The 18,228-nt window shown below is 46.3% G+C and overlaps 1 long non-coding RNA gene across 1 annotated transcript in view; it reads left to right on the top strand.

The window, feature by feature from the left end:
- The window catches only part of LOC118016758, an 81,195-nt gene that overhangs the window by 16,175 nt on the left and 46,792 nt on the right, over nucleotides 1–18,228 (top strand). The window contains exon 3 of the long non-coding RNA XR_004680900.1: nucleotides 7,688–7,863. This is a non-coding gene — a long non-coding RNA (uncharacterized LOC118016758). The remainder of the gene's footprint in view (nucleotides 1–7,687; nucleotides 7,864–18,228) is intronic.

Genomic DNA, 18,228 nt, shown 5'->3' on the forward strand with positions numbered 1-18,228 from the left:
AGATGGTGGTCTATTTTTGCTGAAATTGGTAGGACGTGAGTGTGAGGCTTTTGGTGGATATCTTGCTCACCAAATGGAGAAAGCAGGACTGATAGAGCACTGGTATTTGAGCCCCTGGATCTAGCCATGCCTGAAGCTAGGTGTGCACCCTGGACTCCCCAATGACACGAGCTAATGAATTCCATTTTTCCCCCACTTAAGCCAGGCTGACTTTGGTGGCTTCTATCAATCACAGCTGAGCAAGTTCTGACTTACAGTATTCTGGCTGAAAATGAGAAATAGGACGGCAGAAGATTAGACCATTTTAATTAAACTAATGAGTTGTGAGAGGAAGTTCTAATTTCTCTGAACCTTTCTATTACGGAAGCAGGAGAGGGGACAGAGGGTTGAGATGGGGATGAATGAGGGAGACAGAAGGGTGGGCAGACAGGCATGCCCCTGGCCAAATGGGGCTGAGGACACTAGGGTGGCATCTCCTCCCAGCAGGGGTTCCCTGGCTGGCTGAGGAGGGCCTGGAGTCAGCAGGCAGAGGGATTGGGGAAGCCCTGGACTATAAGCTAGCTCCAGGCTCTTGCCTTCAACTTGGTAAACCTCAGTGCTGATGGCTAGGATAGACAAGGACTGGAGAATCCCTCAGTGTCTGTTGTGGACTTGGGCTTTGATCTGACCTTTGCATGAATGGCAGATGACAGATCATTTTGAGTAAAAGAGGGTGAGGGAAGCATAAAAGTAGGGCCTAGGGACTGAAAGTTCCTTAGGGGTCAGAGATAGGAATGTGGAAGGAGATTTCTGAATGCTAGCCTGAGCAAGGGGGCTGGGGCAGGCTTCTGGCTGGAGTTGTTCAGTGCCTTTCATGTATTGGAAAGAAGGAAAGACCCACTTTTCAAAAATCTGTTTCTTTTTCAAAATAATGTAGAGTTTTTCTGAATACAAAGTAATGACTTATCTGTTTAAGAATTTTTAAAAAAGCATAGTACATACAAGGAAGTACCACCCATGATCATGATACCTCCAGAGATAACACGGGCAGCATTTTTGTCTATTTCTTTCCAGTATTGATTTCAGTGTGCCTATGTGTATTTTTAAATATATGAGAGAGACTATAAATAAAATTTGACTCTACTGTATATAGATTTAGAATCTGTGTTTTTTCACTTAATGTATGATAGAAACATTTTCCTATATATTTTTAGAATTTTTTACAGCTTGATTTTTTAAATTGTTACATTCCACCATTTAGATGTATTCCTTTTATTAGGTAGAAGACTGTTTCTAAATTTTTAGGATTATAAAACAATATTGTGGTTAAATCCTTACAGATATCTTAAGGATATCTTTTTTTTTTTTTTTAAGATTTTATTTATTTATTTGTCAGAGAGAGAGAGAGCACAAGCAGGGGGAGCGACAGGCAGAGGGAGAAGCAGACTTCCCACTCAGTGGGGAGCCCAATGCAGGGCTCGATCCCAGGATCCTGGGATCATGACCTGAGCCGAAGGCAGATGCTTAACCCACTGAGCCACCCAGGCGCCCCTCTTTATGTCCATCCTTAAATAATTTTGTAGGACAGAGCTTTAGAATGGTAGGGAAGGTCAAATGGGATATCCACTTAAGAATTTTTGTCTTTATCTGGTCAGGTTACCCGTGATAAATTAGGTGGTGCATAGGGCTTCAGAATTCTCAGAATCTGGCCCTTGCTGGGTATTACTGGATTTTTAGGAACTTGCTAATTGATATGTGAGAAAAGCTCTTTCAATTTTATTTTAATATGCCCTTTTTCTGGTTACAGTAAGGCTGAACTTTTTTTTTTTTTTTCCATAGAATTAATAGCTATTTGTGTGTTTGGTTGTGTGTGTGTGAATTGCTCTTCACACCCTTTATTCATTTTCCTGTTGGAGTGCTCATATTTTTTTTTTACTGATTTATAAGGACTCTGTTTATAGTAAAAATATTAGCCCTTTGTGGGCACCAATACATTTTTAAGAGTGTGGTGAAATGTTTTAATAATAGATCTTTTATTGAGGTCAAGGTAGAATGCTTGATTGGAGTGGGCGGCGGGGTTGGGGGAGGGATCCGATGCTGCCCACCCCCTTTTCTATGCAGTATACATCCAGAACTGTATAGTATCTGAGGGTGTGAAAATGTCCTAGAGCACAGCCTTGGGTTCACAGACAGTGGTGTTTAGCCTGGAGGGGCTACCTGGCTCAACCCCACAGAGCTGGCTACCTGCAGAGCTGGGGCCTGAGCTCCAGCACCACTTTTTTTTTTTTTTTTTAAAGATTTTATTTATTTATTTGACAGAGAGAGACACAGCGAGAGAGGGAACACCAGCAGGGGGAGGGGGAGAGGGAGAAGCAGGCTCCCCGCAGAGCAGGGAGCCCGATTTGGGGCTCGATCCCAGGACCCTGGGATCATGACCCGAGCCGAAGGCAGACGCTTAACCGACTGAGCCACCCAGGCGCCCTCCAGCACCACTTTGAATTGCCTGGGCTTCTGTGTCTTTTCTCCCAGGCTTCCAAAGCCTCCCTGTAGGCATTTGGTGCCTAGATGAGTGTTTTTATAGAAGCCACTCTACTAGAAAGCAAAATCTATTTGAAAGCTGTTACAGGTTTTTCCAGAAGTTCCAGTTTTTCAAAATGCACCTGTTCCCTTTGTCCCCAGCAATTAACATTTGAATTTCCCAGTCTGCAGCTTCCTTTGTACTTCCCTAGTACTATGTACTGTGGGGTCCAAAGGGATGTTCCGCTGGGGGGGATTTAGTTCCTTGGGCAAGGGCGGTGGAGCCCTTCCCCTGACCTGGGGCCAGGCTCCCCAGGAGAGCTCCTTCTCCACCCTCATTCTGCGAGAAGTAGCAGCAGGTCACTTAGGATGTGGATTCTCTCCACCTCTCAAAGGTTCTTTCATATAAATATGTTCATACATTCTCCTGCTGCTCTTTTTCCTGAAAGAGTGAAGTTCGAGGCTTCAGTTGCTAAATTTAGCTCTTGCTGACGCACTGGCTGTCTTCTAGCAGTCTCCTCATGTCAGTAGTGTTGCTCTTACCCTCACTCTTGGGCTGGTAGACGAACACCGTCACATCCCACATACTACTTAGCTCTGAGGCGTTTCCAGATGGGAAATGCATTTCTGTATTTTCATAGCTGTGTTCTCTGCGTGAATGGACTGTCGTGAAGCCAGGGGCTGGCAGCCAGCCCGTGCGAGACAAAGATCCCCAGGCTGGTGACGGGGAAACCAATGCAGTTGTTGCTATAGGTTTGCTTGCGGTCAGGAAGAGAGAGAGGAGGCTCTTGGAGGAGATCTGGGGGTGCTATTTGACTGGGATGTGAATGGAGAATTTTCACGAAGGGGAAGCCTTCTCCCTTGAAGCAAGCCTTAGTATATTGTTGAAGAAAATTATTCTGACACTCGTTACAATAAGGCAGATTTTATTCAGGGCTCTCACAAAAAGGGTATTGCAGGAGGAAAGAGAGCTGGGGCTCAGCTCTGAATACAACAAGGACAAGTGGGGATTGCTCGCCAAAGAACAGAATGAGAGGCTCAGTGGATGCAGAATGGCTAAAAGGAGATCTCAAGGGTAGGGAGGACTTAACACATCGAAGTAGGGGATCCTCTCTAAACCAGTGGAGCAGATTCTGGCCAAGACTGGGCTGTGCAGGCCCGGAGGGATGAGGGGCAAGTCGAGGCCTGGTGGCGAAGAGGGGTCAGAGAAGCCTGACTCAAGTTTGATCAAGAAGAGATTTTGGTCTGTCCCTCCTGTGTTCAAGGACAGAAAGAGACCCCATTCTTTCCTTAGAATGATCTAAGTTCATTTCTTGTTCCATTGCCTTTTGTTCATTGAGTATCAGCAGAGCCATATGTTGGGCCTTGTGATAGAGGACATTTGCTGGATGGTGCAAACTGTTGAACAGAGGGGGACTCGGGGTCTGCAGTGGCAAGGAGTCCTTTGAAGTTTTTATCAGGTCGTCCAGCTTCAGCCTGCCGGGCTTCTTTAGATCTTGGCAGGGAGGGTGGGCTACGACCCCCCTGGAGTTCCATGAGGAAGTCAGTAGTCAGGTTGTAGTTCTCAGTGAAGCCAGGTCAGGAGAATGGGAGAAAAATGGGAAACAACAATTGAGAACTTGCTGAGGAGTGAGAAAATGTGCAAGATGGCAGGATGTAGTCCAGCTGACAGGTAGGTAACAAAATAAAAAGTCATTTTACTAAGAGGTGATAAATAGCTCAAGGACAGTGAACCAGACCAGAATTTGATACCCACAGGACTGTGCCATAGTTTCCTATTGAAAGGTAAAATTTCTACAGTGTCTAGCACTGGTCCCTGAGTGGGTATGTTGAAGCGTCAGCATGGAAGGTAGCCTGGTGTCAGGTAGGCCTGGGTTCAAATCCCTGCCCCAGCTGTGAGATGTTGAGCACATTGGTTTAATAAATCCTGTAATTTGTCCACGGGTGATACTGACATGCAACGAGAGATGAGAGCTCATGTACTTAAATGGGTTTGGCACTTAGTCGGTGCTGGTGGACCGTGTGCACTGTGCTCTCTTGGTGGGGCAGGGCTCTCCTGTGAGGCAGAGAGGGAGCCTCTGATCCAGACCTCAGTGGCCACTAGGCAGGACCCAGCTGGGAGAAGTGCGAGGCTTGCTGTGGCCAATAGAGACTTGGTCCCGAGATGCTTCTCTCTCTCTCTCTTTTTTTTAATAAAGGTTTTTATTTATTTATTTTGACACAGAGAGGGAGAGAGCACAAGTAGGCAGAGCGGCAGGCAGAGGGAGGGAGCCCGATGTGGGGCTCGATCCCAGGACCCTGGGATCACGACCTGAGCTGGAGGGAGATGCTTAACCGACTGAGCCACCCAGGCGCCCCCCCCCCCCCCCGAGATACTTCTCACTGGCTGTGCAGTGTTTGCTGTGCACCTGATGGGTGTTTTGGTCACACTTCCCATCTCAGGTAGGTATCCTTCACCCTACTGTGCAGATGGAATTGAAGCTTTGAGAAGGTAACTACCTGCTCTAACACACAGGAAGTGTCAAGGCAGGGATTTGAGCCCAGGCCAGTCTGGCCCAGAGCCCAGGCCCTCTGCCCTGTCGGGCACTGTTGGTGACCAGGGAGGCAGAGCCACAGTAGGGGAGAATGTTTTGGGCAGTGCTGAGGCACAGGGATATAGTGGGTAATGGCATGGCCTTTGGAATCAGACAGACTGGGGTTCAAATCCTGACAATGATAGTACTTAGCTGTCTGAGCATGGGAAGTGACTTAACCTCTGTGATCTTTGGTTCTTCCTCTGTAAAATGAGGGAGGTGTAACTATTCCAAGGGAGCGTGTAAGGATGTCATGAGAGAAGGTCTGCAGAACCTTGGCACAGGCCCTGGGGGCGATGAGCATTCAGTCAGTGGTGGCAGCTGTCGTTTATATGGGGTTTTGCTGGGCCCTTTCTCATTCACTTGATCTCCTTGTTGGTCCTTGGGAAGGGCAGACTCTAGAGGGCAAGTCAGTCAGACATAGGAGTGACCTTTGGTGTTGCTTGTTAGTCCTGGCATGTGTTGCTGGGAGCTGTTTATCAGAAATGTAACCACTGAAGATTGGCAGGACAAGGAGAAGACTGGCTGGGTACGGCGTTCCCAGAGTGGTTCCAATTCCACTCTTCCTAGTGATGGGCCAAAAGGAGAGACCAGAATAGGGGCTCATTTGGGCCTAGTGGGACCTCCTGAGGGAACCCAGCCTGGCAGACGTGGGCAGGGTCCAGAGTTCCTGCTGGAGCAGGAGGGACTCTCAATGTCCCGACCTTCTATCTGTGGCTCATTAATAATTTGTTGATTCTGGCACCGTTTTAGGTTCAGAGGTTACAGTGACACACAAACAAACTCACAGGGGTCATATTCTAGTGGGGAGGACAGACAGGAAACATGTAAGCACATAGATTTGAATGCAGTCTTGGGGAATGAAGAACAATAAAGCAGTGGAATGGGATAGAGGAGTGTTTTGGGGTGACCAGGAAGGGGACACGTAAGCAGAGACCCTGGTGAAGTAAGGGTGCCAATCATGAGAATGTTGTAGGGGGCATTCCAGGCAAAGGCCCCCGGGGGGGTGGAACTGACCCGGGTACAGCAAGAAGGCCCACGGGAGTAGGGGGAGGCAGAGGTGGGAAATGAGGTCAGGCTGGAAGCTACCAGATGCCACTGGCCTTCTCACCATTTGCGGCAATCAGTAGTTCCAGATCTCAGGGAGGAGTTAGCCGCTCCTTTCCCCGTCTGCACCACGGGTGCCCAAAGCTCTTGTGGCAGTCCGCACACAGGGTAGGACTGTTGGTCTGTTGTATCCCCAGACCGGGAGCTCCTCAGGCCAGGGACCGTGTCTGTCGTGCTTATACCCAACACCTCGCGTGCAACGCGGGCTTCGCACGTTGAACAATGAATTCGGGCGATGACGGTGCTGTCGGCCGGGGTTTCTCTGTGCCCGTCGCTGCGGTGAGCACTTGATGCTTCGTCCCCCCGTTCGGTCAGTAGCCCCCTCCCCAGGTATTGTCCCGGTTCATCCCCAGAGGATCCACGCCGAGCACCTCCTGCGCTGGGACAGAAGTCCGGGGTGGAGGTGCGGTGCGTTCAACCACGAGGACGCCTGAGCGGGGCTGCGGGCGGGGGGCCGAGGTGAGGGGGCGCCTGCGAGCGCGCCGCCGGGGGACGTGGTGCGCGTGCGTGGCGCCGGGGCCTGGCGGCGCTCCGTCTTCTCGGTCGCCGAGGGGACACGCTGACCCCTGCCTGCTTGGAGCCTCCCAAGGGGCCTGCGGGTAGCCCTCAGACCTCCTCTCGGCTTCCTAATCCACGAACGGCAAAGTGGCGCTTAAAAGGAATTTATTCAGGTGGGAACTGTGTAAGACAGGGAAGTAAGGCTTTTGAGCTGCTGCACATAAACTGGAGTGTAAATGAAAAGCTTTTTATTTGGTTTCGGAGCCAGACTTCGGGAAGCCAGTGGGCCGTGTGGTCGGGAAGCGCACGTTGCGGGCAGCGGGCCGGAACAGGGGCCACGTGGAAGGGCGCGGAGGGGGAATCGCTCTTGCGCTGGGACGGCCACGCGGCCAGGACGGCAACCCGCACCGTCGGGGCCCAGAAGGTCTTTTCCGAAAGGGTGGAAAGGGGGGAGAGGGAGAAAGGCAGTGCCTCCCGCCCGGCGTATTTGAGAAGGAAAACGCTTGCCGTAGCCCCTGTTGGCAGCTTTTATAGCTTCCTCCCCGCAGTGCGCCGGGCAGACCCTGAACAGGCCGGTGTTCTGTTTTCCCGTCACGAAGCCGAGTGGACCAGGGGCAGCTCCCCAGCAGTGGCTCGCCCGGGGCTCCGCCGGGGGGCGAGGCCGGGGTGCTGGGTGCAGCTCTGCGACCTCCTGCCTGCCGGCTGAGCCCCCGCGCAGGCGGGGTTTGGATTCGCGGCCTCCTCTGGACGCTCGAGTTCGCCTGGTCGCCGTCCTTCAGCGGCAGGCCCTCCATGGCCGCTGCGGAAGAAGGAGGCGGCAGGCGGGCTGGGAAGGCAGCCACTCGGGGGAAGAAGGCGCGGATCTACACTGTCAAGGGTTGCTGCTTGGGGACTGCAGGGGGACCATAGCACAGGGCGCCCACAGAACGCTCTTTGGGCCTTGGGTTGCCGCTTGCCAGGGCCCTTTCCATGACGAGCTTTAACCTGCATTTATCATCTCTTCTCTTCGGTAGTAAGTCCGTATGTGTGCGTGTGAGATAAATTGGGACATTGGATTCCCTGCGTGGTGAAAAATACGTATCTGTGGCATTGGCGACCTGCACCGGCATGTGTTTTGAGAGCCACGGACAAGGGGAGACGCCCAGCTAGCTGCTCTGACCTACTAGGAAGCTCGGGAACCGTCTCTGAGGTGAGGGTACGATCTGCTGTTTGATGTTCTTGTTACAGACGCCGTCTCCCTGTTTTCTTTCAGGTGATTATATGGAAACCAGATAGGTATTTTTTTTTTTTTTAAGATTTTATTTATTTATCTGAGAGAGACAATGAGATAGAGCATGAGAGGGGGGAGGGTCAGAGGGAGAAGCAGACCCCCTGCCGAGCAGGGAGCCCGATGCGGGACTCGATCCCGGGACTCCAGGATCATGACCTGAGCCGAAGGCAGTCGCTTAGCCAACTGAGCCACCCAGGCGCCCCAGATAGGGATCTTAAAAAAATTTTTTTTTGAAATTTTATTATGTTATGTTAGTCACCATACAGTACATCATTAGTTTTTGATGTAGTGTTCCATGATTCATTGTTTGCGTATGACACCCAGGGCTCCAGGCAGTACATGCCCTATTTAATACCCATCACCAGGCTAACCCATCCCCCACCCCCCTCCCCTCTAGAACCCTCATATCTTAAAAAAAAACTTTTTTTAAAGATTTTATTTATTTATTTGAGACAGAATGAGAGAGAGAGAGCACATGAGAGGGGGGAGGGTCAGAGGGAGAAACAAGCTCCTTGCTGAGCAGGGAGCCTGATGCGGGACTCGATCCAGGGACTCCAGGATCATGACCTGAGCTGAAGGCAGTCGCTTAACCAACTGAGCCACCCAGGCGCCCTAAAGATCTTTTATCCTAAGAATTTCAGGTTTGTTCTTTAACCTGTATTAATTATGGAAAAATTAGAACATAGCAAAAATAAGGAGACCCAAGTCCTTTGCATTCCTGGCATGCGGGGTAGTTGCTGCTGCTTATTGGTGTTTATGTTCTTCGAGACTCTTTCCTGATGAGCATATCTTAATATAAAATAAAATCTAATAAGTGATGATGGCTTACATTTGAACGTTACTATTTGCCAGCACTTTACATGTATAGACTAATTTAATCCTCAAGAATCCATTTGGTTTTTATTATTGAACCCGTTGTATGGATGAGAAAGCCGAGGCCCAGAATGATTAGGTACCTTAAGATCCCACGGGTAAGTAGCCAAGCTGGGATCTGAACCCCGGCAATGTGGTTCCATAGCGTGTGCTCTTAGGTACACACTATACTGATTTGCAAAAGAAAAGGATGGGGGTGCCTGGCTGGCTTTGTCAGTACAGCATGTGACTCTTGATCCTGGGGTTGTAAGTTCAAGCCCCACACTGGGTGTAGAGATTACTTAAAAATAAAATCTTAAAAAAAAAAAAAAAGAATAGGATAAAACTATTCATAACAAATTTTAACTTGCTTTTTTACACTTAATATGTTATGAATCCCTTTTGATGTCAATAGCTATATTCAGAGCACCTTTCAAAATGGGCAAGCTGTGGCGCAAGCAGTGCAAAAATGGAATGCTATTTTCTTATGTGGCCATTCTAGGTAATAATAATTATTGTATTTAAACATAGCAGACATCAGGGGCGCCTGCGTGGCTCAGTCAGTTAAGCGTCTAACTCTTGATTTTGGCTCTGGTCATGATCTCAGGGTTGTGAGATCGAGTCCTGGCTCTGTGCAGGGCATGGAGCTTGCTTCAGATTGTGTATCTCTCCCTTTCTCTTTGCCCCTCCCCTCTGCTCGGGCACGTGCGCTCTCTCTCTTTCTCCCTCTCTAAAATAAATAAATCTGTAAAATAAATAAATAAGCTGACGTCAAGGCTCTGTGCCTCATGCTGTGCTAAGAGCTGTGTGTGTATTATCTATTTTTAGCCTCATATAACTAGGGCTTCTTGCGGGGGAATAAGTTAGGATCAGGTGTAGATTTTCCAGGTTGTATCTCATTTCCATTAAGCTTCAAATTAGGTTTTTGTTTTTGTTTTTAACTAGCCTCCATGCCCCAAATGGGGCTTGAACTCAAGACCCTGAGATCAAGAGTCACATACTCTACTGACTGAGTCAGCCAGGTACCCCTCAAATTTAGATTTTTGACTTTATCTTCAAATAAGGTTATATATACAGTAATATTATTTTTGTGTGTTAATTTTAAAAACAACTTGTTATTTTGAAATAGTTTGACTCAGAGGAAGTTGCAAAAATAGTACAGAAAATTTCTGTGTATTCTTCACCCTGCTTCCCCCAATGATAATATCTTCCATAACTGTAGTACACTGTTAGAACCAGGAAACTGCTGTTAGCATTTCGTATTAACTCAGGTTCTCCGTTTGTTATTAAAGTTAAATTGTTTTATAAAAAAGAAACACAAAATACACGACAATTGATAATCTAGTTTGGTAGTTCTTTGTTGTTAAATATATAGGAGTCTCTAAGTGGTAGAGTCTGGGGCCTCTCTCCTGCCTCACAGAGGTGAATAGTGTTATTAGCTCCATTCAACAGGTAAGGGATGGGGGTCAGAGAGGGTAAGTCACTTGCATGAAGTCACACAGCTATAGTGAGCTTCAGAGCTGGGACTTAACCCCTCTGATTCTAAGATCCACTCTTGAGCCCCCACACTTCCTAGCCTCTCTTCTGATTTGCTGGCTTTTTGGGGCAAGGCTCTGAATATAAGTAGGTGTATTTACATGAATCCATGCACGTGTAGATTTTTCCCCACTCTCCAGAGCTCCTTCTCCGAGACTAGAGAATGCCAGAGCTGAAGAGGACCTTGAGTGGGGCATTAGCCCAACGCCTCATTTAATAGAGAGCAGTTGCACCAGCGCAGGGGCCCATGTGCTGTGTCTCGAGTTGGCCCAGACCCCGGGACTACAGGCCACCTTCTTCCATAAACCCAGTCATTTTGTTGGTCTCCTTTGAGACTCTCCTCCAGTTGCTCATTTCCACATTTGCTGACTTACAGCCTCCTGGCTGTCAGCTTGCTCTGTTCCTTCCTGGAGGTGCTTGGGGAGCCTGAGCAGTGGTGGGCTGTGTTTCGCTTCCTGAACTTGTCCACCATGCCCCTCTTTTCCCACCTGCCTGCCCAGTGTCTCTCACCCCGTGCCTGGGACTCCAATGAAGAGCAAAAGCCATTTGTGTAGGAAAGATGCAGGAAATAAGATTTCTGTGAAGTCCTGTCCATGGGAAAAGATTTTTACCCCCATCCCAGTCAGTCCCCCTCTTACTTTACTGCCTTCTTTCCTACCTTCGCTCAGAACTTGAGCTGCCAGTGCAATCCACTTCTGTAACCCAGAAAGCAGACAAAGCCCACCCCCTTGCCTTCCCAGCCACAGCCGTGGCCTGTCACTCAAGCGAAGACTATGTGTGAACTTTATCATTCCTGTTAAAGAAATCAAGGACTTGTCTAGTTGACCCCTGCAGTAACTCTGCCCAAACTTTTATTGAATTTTATGGATAGAACCATGGGAATACAGATAGGATTATTCCAGACTTTCCACCCACCCCACTTCAGAAGTCCCTGGTGTGCCTTCCATTCTCGTTGACTTGATGTGTGTGTGTGTGTGTGTGCACATGTGCACGTGAGCACGCGTGACATGAACCTGTGTAGGCGTGAGAGAGCATCTGGTGGCCCGCATGGATCTCCCGAGCAGTTGGGACCAAGCCCTCATTGCTGAAGCTTTTAGCCACTTCCGGTGGAGAAATGCTCCTGGGCCCTGGGCTGTACCTGGGAGGGGCCAGGATGGAAGGTGATGCACTCAGTGGAGTGCTGCCTGAAACTGCTGCAAGAGCTGGTCTTCAAGTGAAGCGGGGCTTGCTGAGTGGCATCACCCTCCTCACATCATTACATGCTGGGGCCTGCTGGGTGCTATCCTCACAGCCACAAGAGAGACCGTATTTCCTCACTGGAAGCCCCTCCAGCCTGAGAGGAGGGAAGGAAGAGGAGATTACCTTGCCTCACCCTTGGACCTGCCCAAAGCTCAGTATGCGGTTGAGACCTCGGGTATTCAGGGGTGGGCTACTGAGAGAACATTCCTGGCCAACAGGTGCCTGCCAGGGAAGGTCTTTGTGAAGGGTTAACTAAGTGATAGAAAACAATGTTATTTCACTTGGCCTGGTTTTGGAAGTAGATTCCAGCTTTTTTTTTTTTTTTTTTTTTTTTTTTGGTTTTTTTTTTTTTTTAAGAGCAGGAGAGCACAGGCAGGGTGAGTGGCAGAGGGAGGGGGAGTGGGAGAGGGAGAAGCAGGCTTCCTGCTGAGCAGGGAGCCCGACTCGGGGCTCGATCCCAGGACCCTGGGATCCTGACCTGAGCCAAAGGCAGACGCTTAACCAACTGAGCCACCCAGGCACCCCAGATTCCAGCATTTTAATATTCATTCATTCTTCCTACTTTGTAGCATGCAAAGTGTAATACAAATGTGAATAAGACAGTCTCTGTCTTAAGGGAATCTGTTAGAAAGGCAGAATCCCAGGGCTCATCCCAGCTTACTGAAGCAGAGTCGGCATTGTCACAGGTCTATATTGTCTCCAGGTCCCCTGGTGTTTCGCATGCCCGTTCGAGTCCACATGTTCTGCCCCTCCTGATTACTCCACTTGTAACATACATCACTCGTTGACCAAATAATTGTTCCACTAACTACATATTTGAGTTGGCACCTGTGATGAAATCTCTTTGTCATCCCTGTTAGAGTAGGAGAGAATTCAATAAGAAATAATTTCAGTACAGTGTGATAAGTCTGCTAAGTGAGGTATAGGCTATGGGCTACAGAACTTTTTCATTCTCTTGATAAATTTTTGCTGTGTACCGTGTACCTGGGGCTCTGCTAGCAGAGGGGTGTAGTGTAAGGTCAGACAAGCTTCTGCCCTAAGGGGAGGGTGGATGATAAGCAGTAAAGAAACATACAAACAAGGTAACTACCCATGGTGATAAAATGCTTTGCAGGGAATAAATGGGGTGATAGGAGAGAGTGACGGTACATAGGGCAGTCAGGGAGTTGAGGATCACGGGAGATAACTCTTGGACAGCACATGAAAGGCACTTGATAAGGTTATTATTCTTTCTACAACAGTAAACATTTTATCTGCTCCCTCCCGGTTTTTAATTTGCAGCAGTACATGATGGATTTCTGTCCCCAAACAAATGTTTCTTTCCTTGGTGTGTGTGCGGCAGCCTAACATATGTCTTACCACAGTGATGGTCCATGGGCTTCCCAACCTCTCATCACAGAGTCCACCTATGCTGTCTTCTCTGCCCCAAACAAGGTTCTGAACTGAGCAGATAGGATTTCAGAGCCCTCCAGTACTCCTCCAGGCCCTGAAATCAGCTCTTTCCTAGAGTGGACTCTGATGCTTGAGTCAACCCAGCCCTCTGCTTTGGAGAAAGGACATCTTTTCCTTTCATGACATTCCCATCCTATCTTCCCTTGGAATCCGATTCCATACTGCCTTTTTTTTTTTTTTTTTAAGATTTTATTTATTTATTTGAGAGAGAGAATGAGAGACAGAGAGCATGAGAGGGAGGAGGGTCAGAGGGAGAAGCAGACTCCCTGCCAAGCAGGGAGCCCGATGTGGGACTTGATCCCGGGACTCCAGGATCATGACCTGAGCCGAAGGCAGTCGCTTAACCAACTGAGCCACCCAGGCACCCCTCCATACTGCCTTTTGAGTTGCACACACATCTCACTTGACCATCTTTCTAGCTATACCTGGTCACACTAGTGCCTGTGAGTCTCTCTCTTCCCTGATCTACTTGAGTAGGAGTTGAATGCTTGCTCTTTGCCAGGTCCTGTGCTTGGTGCATGGAGTAAGTCCATGGGTGAAAGGATGCAGTCCCCGCCCCTGGAGTGCAGGCAAGTAGACTAAGACTCCATTTACTGCATCAATCACAACAAAGGAAAATGCCCTCAGGACCTATGCTGGGAAGGAGACAGGTGTTTGGTACCTTGAGAGTCTATGGTGAGGGGAGCTGGCCTTGCTGGGGAGGGGTTCCTGGGAGAACAGAGGTCAAGATGCTAAGTAGACCTCAACTCAGTAAAGAGGGGCAGAGAAACAGCGTATGCAAAGGCAAGGGGAAAAAAAGGGGTGAAATCCTCTTGGGAGCATGGGAGATCCCTGTCTGCATGCCTTATGGCTCCCCACATAGCCTGGCTGCTTCCCCCACTTCTAACCTCTGTGGTCAAATTTAACAATCATTCTCAAACCTTGTCTTATTTGACCCGTCAGCAGCATTTGGCACAATTAATCATACCCTTCTCCTTGAAAAGGTTTTTTTTGTTTATTGCTTGACTCCCTGGACACCGTGCTTTCCTGATGGTCTTCCTTCCTGCCTATCAACTCCTCCTCTGAACTTCCCTGTCGCAGTGTCCCAGGCTTTTGTCTTTGGATCTTTTCTCTCTTTCCTCACGCTAGCTGTAAATACCACCTCTAAGTTTATCCTCTCCAGCTCTGGCCTGTCGCCTGTCAGACTCATGTATCCATTTACCTGCTTGGCACTCCCCCCTTCAAATATTCATTAGACATCTTAAAATTAATAAGGCCCATATTAATTGTCCCTGCCCCCCAAATTTGTTCTTCCCAGTCTTCCTCCACCCCACTAAATAGTTATTCAAGCCATAAACCTTGGAATCATCCTTGACCTCTCTCCTCCGATCCACTCCCATTCAGTGCTTTAGCGAATCCTGTCTGCTCACCCTTCAGTGTATATCTGTGATCTTTGCACTTCTCACCACCTCCGTTGCTACTCTTGGTCTAAACCACCACTGTCTCTTGCCCAGACCATGTGGTCACCTCCTAACTGTGCTTCTGCTACTGGCCGTGCTGTTCTCAACGTGGCAGCCCACATGGTCCTTCTCCAGTAAAGTCAGGTCATGCCACTCTCAGCTTTAAACCCTTCAAAAGCTGTACCATGTCACTAGAATAAAAGCCAAAGTCTTTACAGTGACCCATTTCCTCATTCCCTTATACACTGTTCTAATGTGTATAATGTCTATTCTCTTCCATGCGTTCTTAGAAAATGTGTGTAATTTATGTGCAAGTTTCTCAAACTTTTAATTCTATAATTATATTTTAAGATTTAATTTAATTTAATTTAATTTAATTTATTTATTTGAGAGAGAGAGAATGAGAGAGAGAGAACACATGAGAGGGGATAGGGTCAGAGAACGAAGCAGACTCCCTGCCGAGCAGGGAGCCCGATGTGGGACTCGATCCAGGGACTCCAGGATCATGACCTGAGCCGAAGGCAGTCGCTTAACCAACTGAGCCACCCAGGCGCCCAATTATAATATATTTTAATATATAAGTGGTATTGTTATGTCATTCTGATTCTTTTTTTCACTCAGCTCAATGTTTTTAATTTCTTTTTGTTAATGTATGATAATACAACCAGCTACACCATGAGATAAAAAATTAATGCCATAATTGAATTAAAAAGGAGAAATGAAAGGAAATTAGTGTATAATAAAAGATGTAATTTGATATATAAATGCACAGGCACAGATATACCAGAAGACATAATGAAATACGCGCTTTTAAGGAAAAACTTTGGATTTAAGAGAAGGAAAGATTTAAGTACTGTTGTGCAAACTTTCTGTAAAGCTTTTGGTATTTTCAAGTAAGAGCTAAACAGATACTATGTGACAAACTGTTTTCCCATGCGAATGTTTGGCAAGACATTTGACAGTTCTACGGAGCATGGTATGTGTGTTTCCTGTGCATTGTGGGACCTCTAGTGTTCCTGCCCTATTCCCAACTGTGACAAACAAAAGGGCCCCCACAGGTGTCCAGAATGCCTCCTGGAGATGGATCACAGACCTAAATCTAAAGCCTAAAACCATAACATTTCTAGAAGAAAACAAAGGAGAAAAATATTTATGACCTTTGTTTAGGCAAAAAATTCTCAGATGCAACACTATGAGCCATAAACACTATGAGCCATAAAACCAGAAATGGATAAATTGGACTTCACCAAAACTAAAAACTTTTGCTTTTCAAAAGGCACTGTCAAGAGAATGAAAGGATAAGCCACAGAGTAGGAGAAGATATTTGCAGAGCATACTTCTGATGAAGGACTTGTATCTAGAATATATAAAGAACTCTTAAAACCGAGTAATAAGAGAACAACCGAATTTTAAAAAACAATGAAATGACGTGAAAAGACACTTCATCAAAGATGTATGGGTAGGAAATAAGCACATGAGAAGATGTTCAACAGCATTAGTCATTAGGGAAATGGAAATTAAAACTGCAGTGAGATACCATCAGCACCTGTTGGAATGGCTGCCGTTGGAAAGACTGACTGCATACTAAGAGTTGGTGAAGATGTGGGTTCCAGAATTCTGACAAACTGTTAGTGAGAAGGTAAAAAGGCTGCCCCTTTGGAAAATATTTAATTTATTTATTTGAGAGAGAGAGAGAGAGAGGGAGAGAGCATGAGGGGGGGGAGGGGCAGAGGGAGAAGCAAACTCCCCATTGAGCAGGGAGCCAGATATGGGGCTTGATTCTGGGACTCCAGGATCATGACTTGAGCCAGAGGCAGTCGCTTAACTGATTAAGCCACCCAGGTGCCCCAGTTTGGCAGTTTCCTACAAAGTTAGGCATATATCTCCTATGTGATCTAGCCATTGCTCTCCTAGGTGTTCACCCAAGAGAAAAGAACGCAAGCAAGCTGACTCGTATACAGATATTCATAGCATGATTATTTGTAATATAGTTGACCCTTGAACATCATGGGCTTGAACTTCATGGGTCTAACTAGATGTGGATTTTTTTAAGATATTGTATTAAACATGGATTTTTTAAATTAAATTAACATGGATTAATTAAATATGGATTTTTAAAGGTACTGTATTAAGATAAAATACAGTATAGTACGGTAAATGTGTTTTCCCCTAAGATCTTCTTAACCTTTTTTCTCTAGCTTACATTATTATAAGAATTATAGCATATAATACATATAACATACAAAATACTTGTCAACTATTCATGTTATCAGTAAGGCTATGGTCAATTATTTGTAATTAAGCTCTTGGGGAGTCACAAGTTATATGCAGATTTGTGACTGTGAGGGGATTGGCACCCCCAACCCCTGCATTATTCAATGGTCAACTGTAGTCAAAATTGTAGTAAAACCCAGAAACGACACAAATGTTCATTTACAGTTGAAGGGATAAATTGTAATACATCCAAAATTCCCCTGGAGAGGTATTTCCCCTCTGACAACCTAAAGTCCAAATTTCTGAACTTCATGTTCAAGGCCTTTCAAAAGCAATTTTCATTCCACTTTCTCTCCTGACGTTTCCCCGCTAGATACCCTCTACATTGAGTCCTCTAAGTTCCCTGAATACTCTGCATGGCTTTAAAGGTGAAGCTTTACAACAGTAGTTATTAAGTCTTGGTTACCTGTCCTTTATTTTAGGTTTGTTTGTTTGTTTCAGATGATCTATCTGTCTGATCTCTACGCCCAATGAGGGCTTCAACTCATGACCCTCAGATCAAGAGTCTCATGCTCCACTGGCTGAGTCATCCAGGCGCCCCTCTTTTGGCTTTCTTATCCTGTCAAACTCCTACTGAAGGCACGTCCATATCCTCCAGAGTTAGAGGTTCCTTGACTTAAACCTAGCAGAACTCCTAAATAGGATGTAGGATTCATTTATGAGTATGTCTGCCCACCAAATTGTCATTTCCTCAAGGGCAGGAAATGAGACTAGGTCTTTTGGTTTTTTAATCCTTTGCACTTAGTATAGAGCTTGGTAGACCACAGGTACTTGGATGAATAAATGAGTGAAAGAATGAATTGGTGTTCAGTTCTGTGTTTTACTATTGAAAATAGTAGTCTTAGCAGCTGGGATGGTTTTAAATGCGAGTGGGATCTTTCATTTAACTGAAGAGAAGCTCCATTTCAGCACCATTACCAAAAGTTGTAACCCTATCATAGGGTATGTAATCATCTCATAGTCAATAGGACACATACGAGAGATTCTTATAATGTATATAACTATTGCAGCACCAAAAATAGTAACAACCCAAATGTTCATATAATGCATTTCTTTGTGTTGGTTAAAAAAACTCCAGTCTTTTCAAACGAATGTGGAGATATGTAAATAAATACAATTTTGAATAAAAAGTTTCAAAACTATAGAACAGGATCCTGATTTTGAGAAAGAAAGCTGTATATGCATATAGATCTATATATATACTATGTTAGTTTGTACTTAGGAAAATCTGGAAAGATATTCACTGAGGAAGTTGGGACATGATGGGAAATTCTGTGTTTTTTTTTTTCCTTTTAACTTTACATGCTTCAGTATTATTTGAATTTGTTATGAGCATGGATTGTTTTAATAATTAAAAAACCCACACAGATTAAAAATACATACACGACCAGTAAGACTTACTGTTATGAATTTATTTCACATACCTCCAAACTTTAATTCTTAGGATAATTTTTTTTAAGGTTTTATTTATTTATTTGACAGAGCATGAGCT

This window comes from Mirounga leonina, unplaced genomic scaffold (assembly GCF_011800145.1).
Source record: "Mirounga leonina isolate KUSES-001 unplaced genomic scaffold, KU_Mleo_1.0 Mir_168, whole genome shotgun sequence".
Lineage (NCBI taxonomy): Eukaryota > Metazoa > Chordata > Mammalia > Carnivora > Phocidae > Mirounga > Mirounga leonina.